The 15,866-nt window shown below is 33.5% G+C and overlaps 1 pseudogene; it reads right to left on the reverse strand.

Moving 5' to 3' along the window:
* Positions 1-13,930: 13,930 nt before the first annotated feature.
* LOC149551678 (DEAD-box ATP-dependent RNA helicase 15-like) lies at positions 13,931-15,644 on the reverse strand (annotated as a pseudogene).
* Between the last annotated feature and the right edge of the window lie 222 nt (positions 15,645-15,866).

The following is a 15,866-nucleotide window of genomic DNA, read 5'->3' on the forward strand; positions in this document are numbered from 1 at the left end:
GTTCATTTCTCCTTTGATGTGTTCAACATCTACCTTCTCTTTTCCTTTGTTGACTTCTGACTTGGGTGCCTTTGACTTTGTTGGGAAATTCTTGCTGATATGACCAGTCTTCAAGCAACTAAAACATGTGGTTTAGCTCAACCATCTATTGTAGTTTCCTCTAAAATGTGTCCTTATGCAATTTTTAGAAACATGTCCATATTCTTGATAGTAATGACAGCTATACCTAGTGTTGTAATCCCAATTGTAGTGATGTCCATGGTTGTTTCCCTTTTTAGGTTGATTAGGTGTCCATTTAGGCTTTGATCTTCACTCAAAAGCTCTATGTCCATACTTATTGCAATTGTAGGAGTGACCTTCAAATCTTGGTGTCCTAATAGTTCTAGTCATATAGTTATGTGCTTGATGTCCTTGTTTTTTGCACTTATGACAATAACTTGTATTCTTAGGTTTGTCATGTTGATAGGCATTCTTGCTCCTACATACATTGGAAGTATGTCCCTTTTTACCACAAAAATGACAAGCGGGTTTAGTGTTCTTACCATTGTTATTCCTTTCTTCTACAGTCTTGGAGGACTCTCCTTGTTTAGTGCTGGTGTAGTGAAGTCCTAAAGTATCATTACTGGCCCTTGGTGATTTCAGTAGCTACTCAAAGTATTTGATAGCCTCATTGGATTTATTGAAGCTTTATGCAATCTCCTTCTCTCTTTCCAAGTCATTTTGCAATTTTTCATTTTGCATCTTCAGTGTAGAGATCTCAATATCCTTCATATTCAGCTCATGATGTGCATTCATCATCTGGCTTAAAGTATCTAGTTGCATGTTAGAGATTCTTTCAAATTCAAATGTCTTTTCCTCCAATCTATTGGTAAGATTTCTCTTGTCATCTTCTAGCATAGCCTTGTCTTCAATGGCTCTTTTCTTATGTTTAGTTACCTCACAAAGCATTATGGCTTGTGACTCTTGTTCAAGCTTGAATATTCTAATTTCTTTTGCTTGAGCTCTATTCTTCTCCATCAGGTCTTCTATTGCTGAATCAAACTCTTTGAAATCTCCATTTGAAAATAGATTTGAGGTATCAATCTCTTTGTACTATGTGTCATTCTTAGCTATGGCAATCTCTTTTCTTCTTTTTAAGGATTTTCTAAGTTCTCCTTTAGCTTCTTCTAAAGCATGTAAAGAAAGTTGTATGTCAATTTTCTAATTCTCTATGATCTTCCCAAGTTTGTAGACTTCCATTTTTAGATCTTTTCTCCAAGCTATAAGGCTCCTTCTTGTGAGAACTCGGCTTTGATACCAATTGTTGAAATTAACAAGTGGGAAAACTTACTTCTGAGGGGGAGGGGGGGGGTGAATTAGAAGTGGCTCACTTTAACCCTTTTAAAATTTTAACTAAAACCATTTTCATGCATTCAATCTATCTAATGAACTTGAAGTAAAGACATGCATGAAAATAGACAACACACAAATTTGGTAACCCAGAAACCCTCCCAAATGAGAAGGTAAAATTGGGGTGGGGATGACACCCACAAAATATCACTGCAGCAATATGTAATTGTTCAAGCTTATAATGTTTGACCACTTCCAATAGTCTACCTTGTGAAAGGCATGTCCTGTTAAAGACTTTACACTCTATTAAAAGTGACTTGGTTAAAGGATTTTACTATCCTACTAAAAGTAGGCTTGGTTAAAGGACTTTTGTACATTCACTTAGAATGCCACCCTGTTAAAGGATTTACAAATGACTTCTAGGCCAACCTAAGTCCATAGGATTTCCATTATCAAATACAATTGCTAGAGAGTATTAGAAAGTCTTTGACCTAATTACTTGCAATGTCTAATTGTTGATTCTAGATCCTTGTTTTGCTTTGACTGACCTAATACTTGCTTGATCTGATATGTCACCCTTCAAAGTTTTGATACTCTATTCTTGACCAACTGAATATTGCAATGTTGCTCTATTCCTCACTAAGTCTCTAACTCTTATGAATTTCACTATAGCTCACCCATACACTTCATTCATCCTCGTATAGAATGGGGTTTCATCCCCCTTTTAAAGATTTTAGAGACTTAGGATTAGGTATGAATCTATGATCCATATTCATTCTTCATTTTCTGCTCAATTCATGTTCTTTTCTTATTGGCTACATACGTTCTCCATTTTTCTTATTGGCTACATGCTAATTGCATAGGTAATGCAAAAGATTCATTCTTATCCTTAGTATCCTTCAAGATTCTTCCATGTCAGCACCAAAAATGGTTTACATCTGAGTTTGTGCAATTACAAACAACTATATCCAATTTGTGTTACTCAACACTTGTTAGCTTTGATGCTCAACACATATAGAAAAACTAGCTCACTCAGCTCCTAATGCAATTCTGTTCCACTCAAATTCTATAGTGACTTGGCACCTATACTTTGCTCTGCTCTTGAACTTCACTTAGCACCTAAAGATTGCTCAGTACCTAAAGTTCACTCGGCACCTATTGAATTCTTTGGCTTGGCATATATTGTACCTCGACATCAACTATTTACTCAACATCTATACATATTTTACTCAGCATGTGTTACTAGCTCGACATGAACTTAGTAAACATCTTAAGTGTGTTGAGATGAAATGGTCAAAACCAATGTTAGATTCAACATTCATATCATATCCTAGTTGAATTTTCTATTTGGAAACCAATGAAGGGTAAGGAAAAATAAATAAACAATTAAAATAAAATAAAATAATGGAAGTCTCTTTAATTGAAGTAAACATGTCATTTATGAAAGGAAAAGAAGTTTTTCAAACAAACATTAAAAATTTCAATAAGGATGAGATAATGAAAAAAGGTGGGTTCTCATCATCAAAACTTAATGAAGGAATAGAAAAATTATAAGAAGATTTTGGAAAATATTGTTGGTAGTCTTGCACATGATTGGTGAGAAGAGAATTAGATACAATTGTTTTTAAGAATCTAGACAAAGCCATTGTTTCAACCTAGGATAACCATCAATCAAAAGCTAAAACTATAAAAAAAATGTGGAAGAGAATATGGTTAAACTTGGAAACATGATCACAATGGTCCATAATGAAGTTAGAGAACAACACATTCATTGACACAAGTTAGAAAATTAAAGAAATTGTCTAGGAAGAAGTAAAACCGAAATTACCTATCATTACAATCCAAGGGAAATAAATAGAATAAATTATTTTTCCTTGGGTAAGGTAGTCTCTAAAGAGGAAACAATGGTCCCTTTAGAACTTGAAACACTTTACAATGCTTCAGGAATTTCATCCAGGAAAGAAAATGATGTAATCTTAGAAGACTATATAAGGAATTTCTTTGAGATAATTGAAGAACCCAACATACATCCAAATGATGAGGCCATGTTTAAAAATGATAATTATATGGGAAATATATCTCATGCAAAAGATCTTGATAAGGAAAATTTTACACTAGAGTTAAACAAGAGCATTATGGGAGAAGCAATGTTAGATAGTGACCATATAGAAATTGGACAAGATATTTTTGAGTTCTTGAATGGAATTTCCAACTCAAAAAGGAAGCTTGCTATTTTAACTACCATTTAAGGATTAGACAACCCAATAATAGTTAAATCCTAGAAAAGGAGAGGAAGGAAATTTATGGTAGAATTAAGAATTAAAGATGGTGAGATAGAAAACCAAACTAAATTGACTAATCACTTGCATGCATGGAAGGGGAAGTACCTTCCAAAGAACCAAAGAGGATCACTACATGAAATATTAGAGGTTTAAATGCCCCTAACAAATAATAATTAATGAGCACATAATTAAAATTTATTTAATTCCGAAATCATACCACTTCTTAAGAAATTTAGCCAAAAGTTAGGTATTTGGAAAGAAAAATGGTCTAAGTCAATTAGCACTCCAAGGAGTTTATTGATGTTTTGGGATCCCTAGAAAATAGTGCATTAAAATATCATACCAAGATAGAACTAGATGGGTAGAAAGATCAAAAGCATTAAAATCTTTGATCTTTTTTTTAAAAAATATTTATGGCTCTACTACCACTACTACTAAAAAATAATTATCATAGGAAATTGAGGATTTTATTAATCAAATAAACACTCCCTATCTTGTGTTGTGTGGGGATTATAATGTTTTTGATAAGAAAAATAGGTTTTGAAGGGAATTTGAAACACTTTACAAATCATTGAATTTTCAAAGAATCCCAAACCAAACAAAACTACAGTCCAAAGGTGAAATAGGTCACCCAACAAGACATAGTGACCAAGGCGGCATCGTAGATAACATAGTACTCATCAGCCACACAAATAGGTTTTAAACGTGCGCCTAAAACCCCAAACAATTTTTGAAGGGTGCTTGCAACCCTAAAAAAACAACAACTCAAAGTGAAATAGGTCACCAACCAAAAGATGACCAAGTTGGCAACACAGATAACATAGAACACTATAGCCATAAAAATAGGTTTTGACCAGGCTCCTAAAACCCCATGGTGAGACACACTACAAAGAACTATTGGCCAAAAGAGCTAGGGGACCCTACAAAGAATAATAAGCCAAAAGCCAAGAGAGCCAAAAAAGGATAGCCACATCAAACTTTCCCTTTTGAACCCTTGTTTTTAGACCATAATGTCATATCAAAAGAGGGATTGGAGAGCTTGACCATTTTACCTTTTACTATGGTCCATCCATCTTTCACCAAACCAATAACCTTCTGCCACTGAAAATCAATACCATCACACCCAAATCCTAAATCCTCCAAAGAAAAGGCCTTAGAAGAGGAAGTGACAACAAAAGCCTAAGACAAAACAATAGCACCCTAAAAAGGAACCATAGGAGGTATCTGCCTTAGAAACACCAAAAAATAGGATAGTAGAATCCAAAGATGGAAAACCTACCACCACAGAAGGAGCCAAAGGTGGACTAATAGAGACAACAACAAAGTCCATACTAGAAATTGAAATAGCAAAATCCAGAGACAAATCAGTTGCCACCATAGAAGGAGCCAAAGGAGGGGATGGACTAACAAAGACAACAATAGAATTTACACCAGAAATTGGGACAATAGAATCCACACCAGATGGACCAACAACCAGGGTAGAAGAAACACCACCACATGTAATAGTTCCCTCTGAAGCCAGGGCCACATGAAGAGAATTAGCCAAATTAGAAATAGTAGCATTCAAAGGAAGGACAATAGTATTATCCACCACCATCAGGGAAACATGTGAAACAACAATAGAATCCACCTCCAAAGTATCTTGAGAAGAATCACCCAACCCATCCCATCCCCAATAGAGGGAGCTTTCTAAATAGTATAGTGATCATACAAAACTATCTTCCACCAAGAAGGTTCCTTATTCAATCTAACCTTTCTAGAGGATTATCTCACTGTGAGGTGGCTAGTCTTTTGGCATATTTGACATCTGAATGGGATACCCTCATAATCAAGAAGTTGATTCCAAGAGTCAGTGGGAGAGACCAATTTAATCATTTCTAGAAGCCCCTTAGATACATCTATCTCCATAAGGATGTGTGCATATGTCATTTGAAACACATTGCAAGACATAGAGTCAACTAGCAAAAAATCACCTAGGGCCTATCCCATGACCTCCCGAGCTAAATCCATCCATAAGTGAAGGGGAAGGTTAGGCAGCCTTATGCATAGAGGAATCTTGTTAAATGATTCAATAGATGAATCAAAATCTACATGCTAAGGTTTAGCCATCAAGGGGAACCTCTCATCCCAAGAGAAACCACGGCTTAGGATGGAATTTTGATCTTCCATAGAAGAAAATTTCACAATGAAAAAGCCCTTTGCCACAAGGAAAATCTGGACAATACCTAAAATTAATGGCTCCCAAAATTTGGAAATCCAAGCATGCAGATCTGATAGAGAGGGCCAGAAACCCCTAAAACAAAAGATGGTAGAAATAGAGGAGTAGTCCTCCACTTGAGTAGGAATATCATCAACAATATTAGAGTCAAGAATAATCATAAGGTTACTCACTGTACTAGGCACAATAGCATGATTCCCTAGACAGACAGCCTAACCACAAGACTAGCCTCATAGGTAGCTACATCAGCATAGAAAAAGGTTGAATTGCCCATAGCTCCTGGGGAAAAAATATCCCCACCAAGATTAGCAGAAGCTATGGCCTAAAAAGTAGTAGAAGCCATAGTAGAAACCACATCAGGACTAGAAGTTAGGGCTGCCACCATAAAGCCAAATACAAGAGCTGAATCTAAAAACAAGACCCAAACTTGGGATCTAAAGCCAAATGTAGAAGCCAGAAGTGGGAGCCGAAGTCAAAGTTGAAGCTGGACACATAAGCCATATGAAGAATTGAAAAATTACAATTGTTGTGGGGATTATAATGTTATCTTAGACTGTAGTGTAAATTTTTGAGCTTCTCAATATGAATCTTAGTCCTAGAAGGATTTAAATCTCTGGGTTAGTAAAAATAATCTAATGGACATAAAAATAACTAATGACACCTACACCTAGAACAATAGAAGAATGGGCTTACACCATATTGTAGAAATATTGGATATGTTTCTTTTCAAGAGGGACTTAGGTAATTTTATTTTTTCCCTTGGTAATGAGATTCTCATTAATGTATATTTGACTATTTTTAGTTACATTATTGATTAAGGCATAAGATAAGCCTTCTAGGAACCCTTTTAAATTCAAAAATGTGTTTTTTGTTGGAAGTCTTATTGGGAAACAAGATACTGAGAGGGTGGGGGGTGAATCAGGATCTTTAAAAATTTTCTCTATCAAAAAAATATCTTACCTTAACTATATTCACTCCAAATCCATTTCATATCTTAGATATCATACCATATAATCATAAAATTTTAACGCTGAAATGAAATCTAAGAATAACATCCATGAAAATATAAACAAATAAAATAAAGATTTTAATAACCCAGAAACACTTCAAGGTGAAGGTAAAATTGGGGTGGGAATTAAACCCACAAATATTTACTGCTGCAACAACAAAGTTCACCTGTTAGGGCTACAATTTGATCACTTCTGATGATCTACCTTGTGAGGAGCATGCTTTGTTAAAAGATTTACAAGACTATTAGGTCTTACCTTGATTAAAGGATTTTACACTTACAATAAAGTAAGAACTCTATTAGGAGATTTAAATAAGGTTTGTTAAAACAACTCTATTAAGAGATTTTCTTTGATTTATCCATTAGAATATCTCAATACCTAACCCTTTTTCTCTAAAATCTATTTCCATATATCCTCTCTTCAATATCCCAAACTGATCTCCATATCTGATATGCTCTGTTATGTCCTTCACTACTAGGCTGGTTTGTTTAATCTCCTATTTGCCTTCAAGGTGAAGGTAAAATTGGGGTGGGAATTAAACCCACAAATATTTACTGCTGCAACAACAAAGTTCACCTGTTAGGGCTACAATTTGATCACTTCTGATGATCTACCTTGTGAGGAGCATGCTTTGTTAAAAGATTTACAAGACTGTTAGGGCTTACCTTGATTAAAGGATTTTACACTTACAATAAAGTAAGAACTCTATTAGGAGATTTAAATAAGGTTTTTTAAAACAACTCTATTAAGAGATTTTCTTTGATTTATCCATTAGAATATCTCAATAAACACTTCAAGGTGAAGGTAAAATTGGGGTGGGAATTAAACCCACAAATATTTACTGCTGCAACAACAAAGTTCACCTGTTAGGGCTACAATTTGATCACTTCTGATGATCTACCTTGTGAGGAGCATGCTTTGTTAAAAGATTTACAAGACTGTTAGGTCTTACCTTGATTAAAGGATTTTACACTTACAATAAAGTAAGAACTCTATTAGGAGATTTAAATAAGGTTTGTTAAAACAACTCTATTAAGAGATTTTCTTTGATTTATCCATTAGAATATCTCAATACCTAACCCTTTTTCTCTAAAATCTATTTCCATATATCCTCTCTTCAATATCCCAAACTGATCTCCATATCTGATATGCTCTGTTATGTCCTTCACTACTAGGCTGGTTTGTTTAATCTCCTATTTGACTTAGCCTTCCTTTCTCTATTATAACCTTATTCTCTCCTTTGTGTCTTCACTCTTATCATTGCTCCTCATTCACCATAATGACTTAGGGTTAGATCCCTTAAATAGAAAATCATAGAAAGTTTTAGATCTTAATCAACAATCTATATTTCATCCTTTTTTCATTTTACCCTTCTAATTTTTTGATTGATTATTTTTTCTTGGGATTAATGCTATTTGAAAAATGTGTAATACTCTCCTTAACTATATCTAAAATATTTAAATGTTGCATAGAAGTTAGACAAAATAATTTACATAAGTTTTTGTATCATTACAAACTCATTTTCCAAAATTGGTTTACTTAACACTTGAATGTTCTGACACTCAGTCATAATTAACATTCATATTGTCACTCGAATATTAATATTAGATTAGTTTTGACATATGAATGATAATATACTTAATTCATTTAATACATATTGAGCATAAGTTGTCACATAGTATGTGTCATGTGATAGATATTCAGTATGAGTAGAGTAACTAGTAAGTGTCGAGTCACTCAAGTGTTGAGCAGATACTATGTGCCGACTTATTTAGATGTTGAGTGATCAATGGATGCCAAGTCATTCAAAGGCCGAGTTACAAAATTAAATTTGTAGTTGATGTCAAGCATCAAGGACTTCAAGTGTTGAGTTATATAGTTTTGAAATAGTTGTTTGTAATGGCACAAACTTCTATGTAAACCATTTTTGGGCCAACTTAAGGTTTTTTTTGTGATCTTAGATGATAAGGATGAATCATAATTGTGAATCCCTATGCATCACATGCATCCAATCAGATAAAGGGAAGGATTAAGAAACAATATTTTTGAATCACAATTGTTGATCCATACCTAACCCTAAGTCACCTAGGTTTTCTTAAGGAGGACAAACCCTAAACTAAGGAGTTGTAATTTGAGTTACATTGCAAAATCAGTTAGAGGGGAACAGAGGAAAGGAATCAGAAGACAACAGAGATACATCTGATCAGAAAGGATAAAGTACACATCAGGATAGAGGTGATCTAGTATCAAGCAACATAGTGCTAACTAAAGGATCATTGCTAAGATATTTTAACAACTGAATCAGTCAAATCTCTTAGCAAAGTAGTCCTAATATGCTATTGTAAATCCTTTAATAGGGTGCTTACCTTATTGTAAGTTAAAGTTATTTTACCAAACACACTTCTAGTAGGGTGTTGAAATCCTTTAACATGGTAAGATCTAACAATCTTGTAATCATTTAATAGGGTAGCCCTTTCATAGGGTAGATCATGTTTCATGATTAACACACTATAACCATCATTCGATACACTTTATTATTGCAGTAATGGAGATTTGTGGGTGTCATCCCTACCCCAATTTTACCTTCTCCTTGGAGGGTTTTCAGGTAACCAAATATCTTATGCCATACATGTGTTGAATGTTTTACTTTCATGTTATGGATGTATATGTTTAATTTGGTATTTTAGTTTATATGCATAGATTGTGAGATGGATATGTGGTGAATGTTTTTGAGGTTGAAATATTTTAAGTGCTAATACACCCCCCCTCTTAGAGTCTACTTTCCTATTGTATTTCCAATAATTGGTATCAGAAATGAGTTCTCAGGAAAGTGAAGCTTTATAGATTTGAGGAAAGATCTTAGGGATGGAAGTCTACAAGTTGGGAATTCACTAGTAAATTTGGAGTCAATTTTTGATGAATTTTGGTCAAAATTTTGACCAAGCAATTCATGGAAATTTTTTTCATCAAAATTTTGACCAACTTGCAAGTTGGTCAAAATTCTGACGAATACATTAGTCAAAAAGTCTTTGTCTATGGTCACTCTAATTTGCCATTTTTTTCAAAATTTTGACCTAATTGGGCAAAATTTTGACCAAATATTTGTGGAAAACCACGAGGAGATGGTCAAAATTTTGACCAAACTATGAGGTTTAAAAAAAATAGTGCAGGTGAATCCCCCAACTAATGCCTACCCATGGACTCTCTCTTAGATCATCTTCTTGGACCAGTGCAATTTTAGAAGAGGCTTGGTAATAGTTGCCATTGTATAGCATGTCTATTTAGTGATTTTGAAGTTGATCTAATGGTTAGCCCTCATATAGCATCAAGGTTTCACATGAAGATTTTCCATGACAACAAGGTTTCAACATTAATGGAATCTCAATCCTTCTTCACATGAAGGGGATATTCACAATTTCCAAATTTTAGCAACTAAACCAATAGTAAAAATTAAGGAAAATAAACATACTAAAGATCAACTTAAAAAGCATGTAAGAGTCTTGATTTCTTCTCTCAAATCTATGATAGATAGTTCAACTCAGTCATTGAACATAGTAGATAATTGTTTTGACCTCAATTCAAAGAGTAATAAGGATATTACTAGAAAGATCTACGAATAATAGTCCTATGGAAAAGTAGCAAAATGGTCAAAGAAATAATAACAAATAGCCTTAAATTTATTGGAGAAGAAAAAAGATATACAGTAAAATTGATATTATTGATATTAAGAGAACAAAGTTCAAAGAAAAGATAGAACAAATAAAATGGTGTCTATATGAATTAAAGTTTATAAAGACCTCAAAGAAATGACTGCAACAAGTAATGATACACATGTTGCTAAACAAGTTTTTTTGAATGCCAATGAGAACATATGCCACCTGTGGTAAAATAAGTATAGTATGGAAGATGCTTGGACTCAAATAGGATGTTTTAGAGAAAACTAAATTTCCAATACATTTCTAAGAGTTGATGTGCAACCATGAATAGCCATTAAGTGTGGGTTAAAGTAGTATTTTTTTGAATTCTAAACAATGCATGACTTGTTCATAGTAGATTTGGGCATATTCCTTGCACAATCGCATCATAGTACTCCAACTTCTACAATCTATATTTCTCTAAGAATGATTTGTAATGTTGAGACCCTTCAATATCACTATTGAAGATCAATTGCTACTATTTTCCTACTATTATGATACTACTATCGCTTATAGTTTGGGGAACATCAACCGATGCTCCTATGAAGCCAGGATTCATAAGGATTTGGTGAAGTTGGTCATATTTGCAGTGTCATTGTAAATTAAAAGGTCTAGAAAGATTGAAGTGGCAAATGCATTTGAACCCACGTAGCTCAAAATGGTAGTTGTTGTGCTATTGCCAATATTTGATTCAAATTTAGTAGTGTATACTTTGGTGGCCATGTAGTATTTTGCTTTGGCTTGATCAACTATGAGAAGTACATCTATAGTCTGACTAGATGTTAACATGAGAGTGTTTTTCATGTATGACTTTGTGTAGGAGGCATCCATTGATACCACCATGAGATTGTGTGATGCAACTTTGAAAAAGAGGTGATTATTGACTACAACATTGACAATATGAAGAAGATATGTTTTTCCCTATTGTATAATGAGCCTTGTTGTTCTTGCATACATCAAATTTCATTGTTCACTGTGTTGATTTTGTTTAGTTAGAAATGGACAAATTGTTTAGAATTTACTATTTTTGATCTATTGAGCTATACCCAATTGAATCCAAATCCTTTTCTAAGAAAAAGAAAATGGGTACCTGATGTTGAGCATGAATAGAGGTCTCTTAGTTGTCCATTTATAGTTAAAGTGTCTAAAATATTGGGTGCACCTCCAGTTTCATTTGCTTCAGCTTCAACTTCAATAGGATCAATATTCCACCACTCCCCTGTTCATTTATGTAAATGTAAAGTTTAAGTAGTTAGAGTGACTACTAAACTTAATGACTATCCAATAGGAACACACAAGGAAAATTCTAAGAGATTGAAAGCTACAAATCATTATCATAGAAATTCCTTATTGGAAATTACCCACTCTTTATACATACAAAATTAACTTTGATTAATCTTGTAATAATAAAAAATGAGAAAATACTTTGTCAAAATAGAAATACACTACCACACTTCATCTTATTGGAGAAACTAGAAGACTAGGGGGGATATTTCACCTCTGAAATTGCTTCTCTAATCATCTCCTTAACAGGAATAAAAAACACATTAGACTTTTAAAGATAAAATCTAAAATGATGCCAATGAATGAACAAAGAGCTTACTAAAATTTGAGATGACTAGGTCCTAAATCTCAAGAAGTGGCCCCCAAGACACTAAATTTTTAGAATGAAGAAAGCTAATAAGAGCTTTACTAGATAATAAAAAGTGTCATGGAGGATTCAATACCATAACCTCATCAAAATCATAAGTGCATTTTATTTCCCTAGCTTGAAAGGTTTAGTTCTTAAATATGCATCTAATGGAAGCTTAGAAAAGTATTTGTACCCTGAAAAAGATTATCAAAATGCTTGTCAATTGGGATTGCATGAATGTTTGAGCATTGCCATAGATGTAGAACATGACATGGAATATCTTTATTGTGATTGTCTTCTGCAGCTTGTTCACTATGATTTGAAATTGAGTAATGTGCTCCTAGATGCCGACATGATAACTCTTGTGAATGATTTTGGTATATCCCATTTAATTGCTACAAACCCTATAGATTTACTGAGTATAACAACATTTGCACTCAGAGGATCTATAGGCTATATTACTCTAGGTAATTTTTTTCTTGAGTATCTTTTATATTGGCATTGTCATTTTCCTTAATAGATTCTCATGAATAATTTTTTTTGTAGATTATGGGCTAGGCTGGAATGTTTCTACAAATAAAGATGTGTATAGTTTTGGAATCCTAATATTAGAGATGGTTACAAAGAAGAGGCTAAGCAATGAGATGTTTGTCGGAGATATGAACTTGTGAAAGTGGGTGGTGACAACTTTCCTAGAGAGAGTGGCAAATATTGTTGATGTTGGGCTATTGACATATGTGAATGAAAAATGGAAGACATTAGATGTCTTATTTATTTCATTAATGTTGGTTTTCTTTGTAGTAGTGAATCACCAAGAGAATGACCTTCAATGAGAGACATGGCCAGGACATTGGAGAACCTCAAGGAATCATTGATAAGAGGTCCAACTGCTTCTAATTTAATACCAACTATATATCAAAGCTCCTACATAATATCAATGTCATAGGACCATTGGCCTCTGGTAGTCAAATTTCTTCATTTTACCTTATGACCTTCCTTGAAACCTTTGTACCGAGTTAATTTGCATGAAAAATCACATATTAAAATTTTACTTCTAAAACTATCATAGGAAACACATTAGTATCTAGGAAAAAAGCTACTGAGGGCACTGTGGAATCTACTGTGAACACCAGTCAATCTACTATAGAGGCTAGAAAAGAAGTGGCCCAAATAGTCAAAGAACTACAATAGCAGTTCTTTGTGTTTTTGGTTCTTGGTTTTGGTTGTTGTCCTAGTTTCTAGTTGCTAGCTTAGGTTTTTTATCTGGTTTTTTTGCTTTAAAACTAGGTTCTAGGTCCTTGTAAAATTTGGTCACATTTTTTGGTTTTATCTTGTGGTTTTAAGTCCCTATAAAACCTTATTTGGATCTTTTCAAAACTGTAGGTTTTAGGTCCTTGTAAAACTTGGTGGTGCTTAATGGTTTATCTTTTGTGTTTTTGTTAAGGGTTTTGGGTCCCCTTCAAAAGCTTTTTTTTATCTTAATCCAAACACATTAGTATTTGTTAAACATAATTGAATCAAATGCTTAAGAGAAATTTGCATGAAATATCAGGAATTTTAAAAGGCACAATCCTTTTTATCCCAAAATATTGTCATAAATAATATGTATACAACAATTGCAAAAAGTTTTATTTATGAATGAAGTAGCTAGCAATGTGAGATGGAAGAATTATAAAAATTAAATTCAGTTTCATATCCTAGATTAAAGAGAAAAGGGAATTGTTACATTAAGTACCATAGCAGATTCAAAAAGAAAAATAACATCAAACGTACCTTTCTTGTGGCGTTCCAGGAAGAATGCAGATTGATGGAAAGTTGCACTCTACAAGAAGCTTGTTTAGCTCTGCAGATCTGTTAACACTCTTGACAAATATCACAACTTGATTAAAGTCCAGTGCATCAAATAATCAATTAGCTTCCAATTCTTCTCTAGCTCATTCAGTTTGATGTAGTGCTGGAAGAATCTCAAGACATAAATACCAGACACAACAAAAGAGAGAATGGTGTACTATTTTATCAGACATTATTAAACTCAAATAAATTCAATATCTAAACTAAACCATGAAGTGTCAATTTTGCCTCATTGTCAATGTATATCTCCATAGGCTATAAATAGAAACAAATGTGTGTAGCATTAGGTGGTGTGATCATGATCAAGAGCCAATAGTGCCACAACAATCCCCCCATTCATCCAAGGAGCACATGTTGAATGAAAAGTATTGAAAAGGTTCAACTAGTGGCTTCGTGGTCCAATATACCATCCCTAAATTTTGAATTTAATAGTTCACTATATCATTGAATTAATTATTTGTATTGTTGTTACAAAACTAGTAATAGAGGCCACGTGTAACCCATGTCTACACCATGTACAATGAATGAAAGTTGGCCACCATAGAAAATACATATCTGCATTACCTCTAAGGCAGCTCCATTCTTGCGAATGCAAAGAAAAGGATTTAGGTAACATGCAATCCCAACTTCAAAATTAGAATAAAGCTATGGCAGTCTAGTATTGATGACTAGTGATCATAAAGAAGAGGAAAAAAAGGGCTTGGCTAAGAAATTCAAAACTTCAAGGAAACATGAATCACCTTTGCAAGGGTTAAATAAACATCTTAAGATCAATACTATAGAAATAAGCATAACTAGTATTCCACCTAAATAAAGCCAATTTAACAAAAACAAACTAGTTCCCCCAATCATTAAAGTAATATATAATGTAGGATTAAACAGGTCAACTTATACAGAAGACATTACATCTTGCATAAATCTCTCGTAGATAGGTTGAATCTCCTTGCTTAGAGTGGTAGAGAACATCATAACTTTCTTTTCATAAGGGGTCATCTTAAAAATCTCCTGGACATCTCTCTACATGTCTACAACATTTAAAAAATTAAAAACCATACTAAATAGACTATGTAATTAGAATCTATTTAAAAAGATATATATTGACATACCAAGCGATTTCAACATTCTATCACACTCGTCAAGGACAAAATGTTTGACATTTTTGAGACTCGAATATTTTTCCCTTGCTAGAGAAAGTATCCTTCAAGGAGTACCCACTACTATGTGTGGACACTTATTTTTTAGCAATGCTTCATGGACTTTAATGTTTACCCCTCCATAGAATACAACCACCTTCAAATCTATTAAATAAGTGATAAATCTCTCAAATTCATGGCATATCTACAATATTAAATAGAAGTGGTAAGAAACCATTATTAATGACAATAACTAAATATAAAGTAACCACAAAAGCCCAATTATCAAAGAAAAAATTCCACTATATTAGTTTATAAATTAAAATACTTGATATGCCAATTCTCAAGTATGACACAAGACAAGAGTTGCAACTTGCCCAAGAACAGGTTCAATCTATTGTAGTGTAGAAAGAACCAAAACTATGGTCTTTCCCATTCTAAAATTAGCCTAGCAAATCACATCCATCCATAGGATGGCCTCGGGAATGCATTCATGTTGTACTAATAGAATCAAACAAAATAAAGTGATATCTTAGTTAGGACATTCACAATTGGGCTGATTTCAGAATAGTTTAAGATAGCCATGATTATGCTCCAACTTTAGAGGCACAGTGCAAATAAATTACTTGCACAACATTTACATGAAGTTATTAAAGAGACTATTTCAACAAAAATTATAAGTACTCAGTAGCCAATCAATGAGCAACATGATAAT

Source organism: Cupressus sempervirens, chromosome 6, assembly GCF_028749045.1.
Source record: "Cupressus sempervirens isolate cs-2001-9-10 chromosome 6, ASM2874904v1, whole genome shotgun sequence".
Taxonomy (NCBI): Eukaryota; Viridiplantae; Streptophyta; class Pinopsida; order Cupressales; family Cupressaceae; genus Cupressus; species Cupressus sempervirens.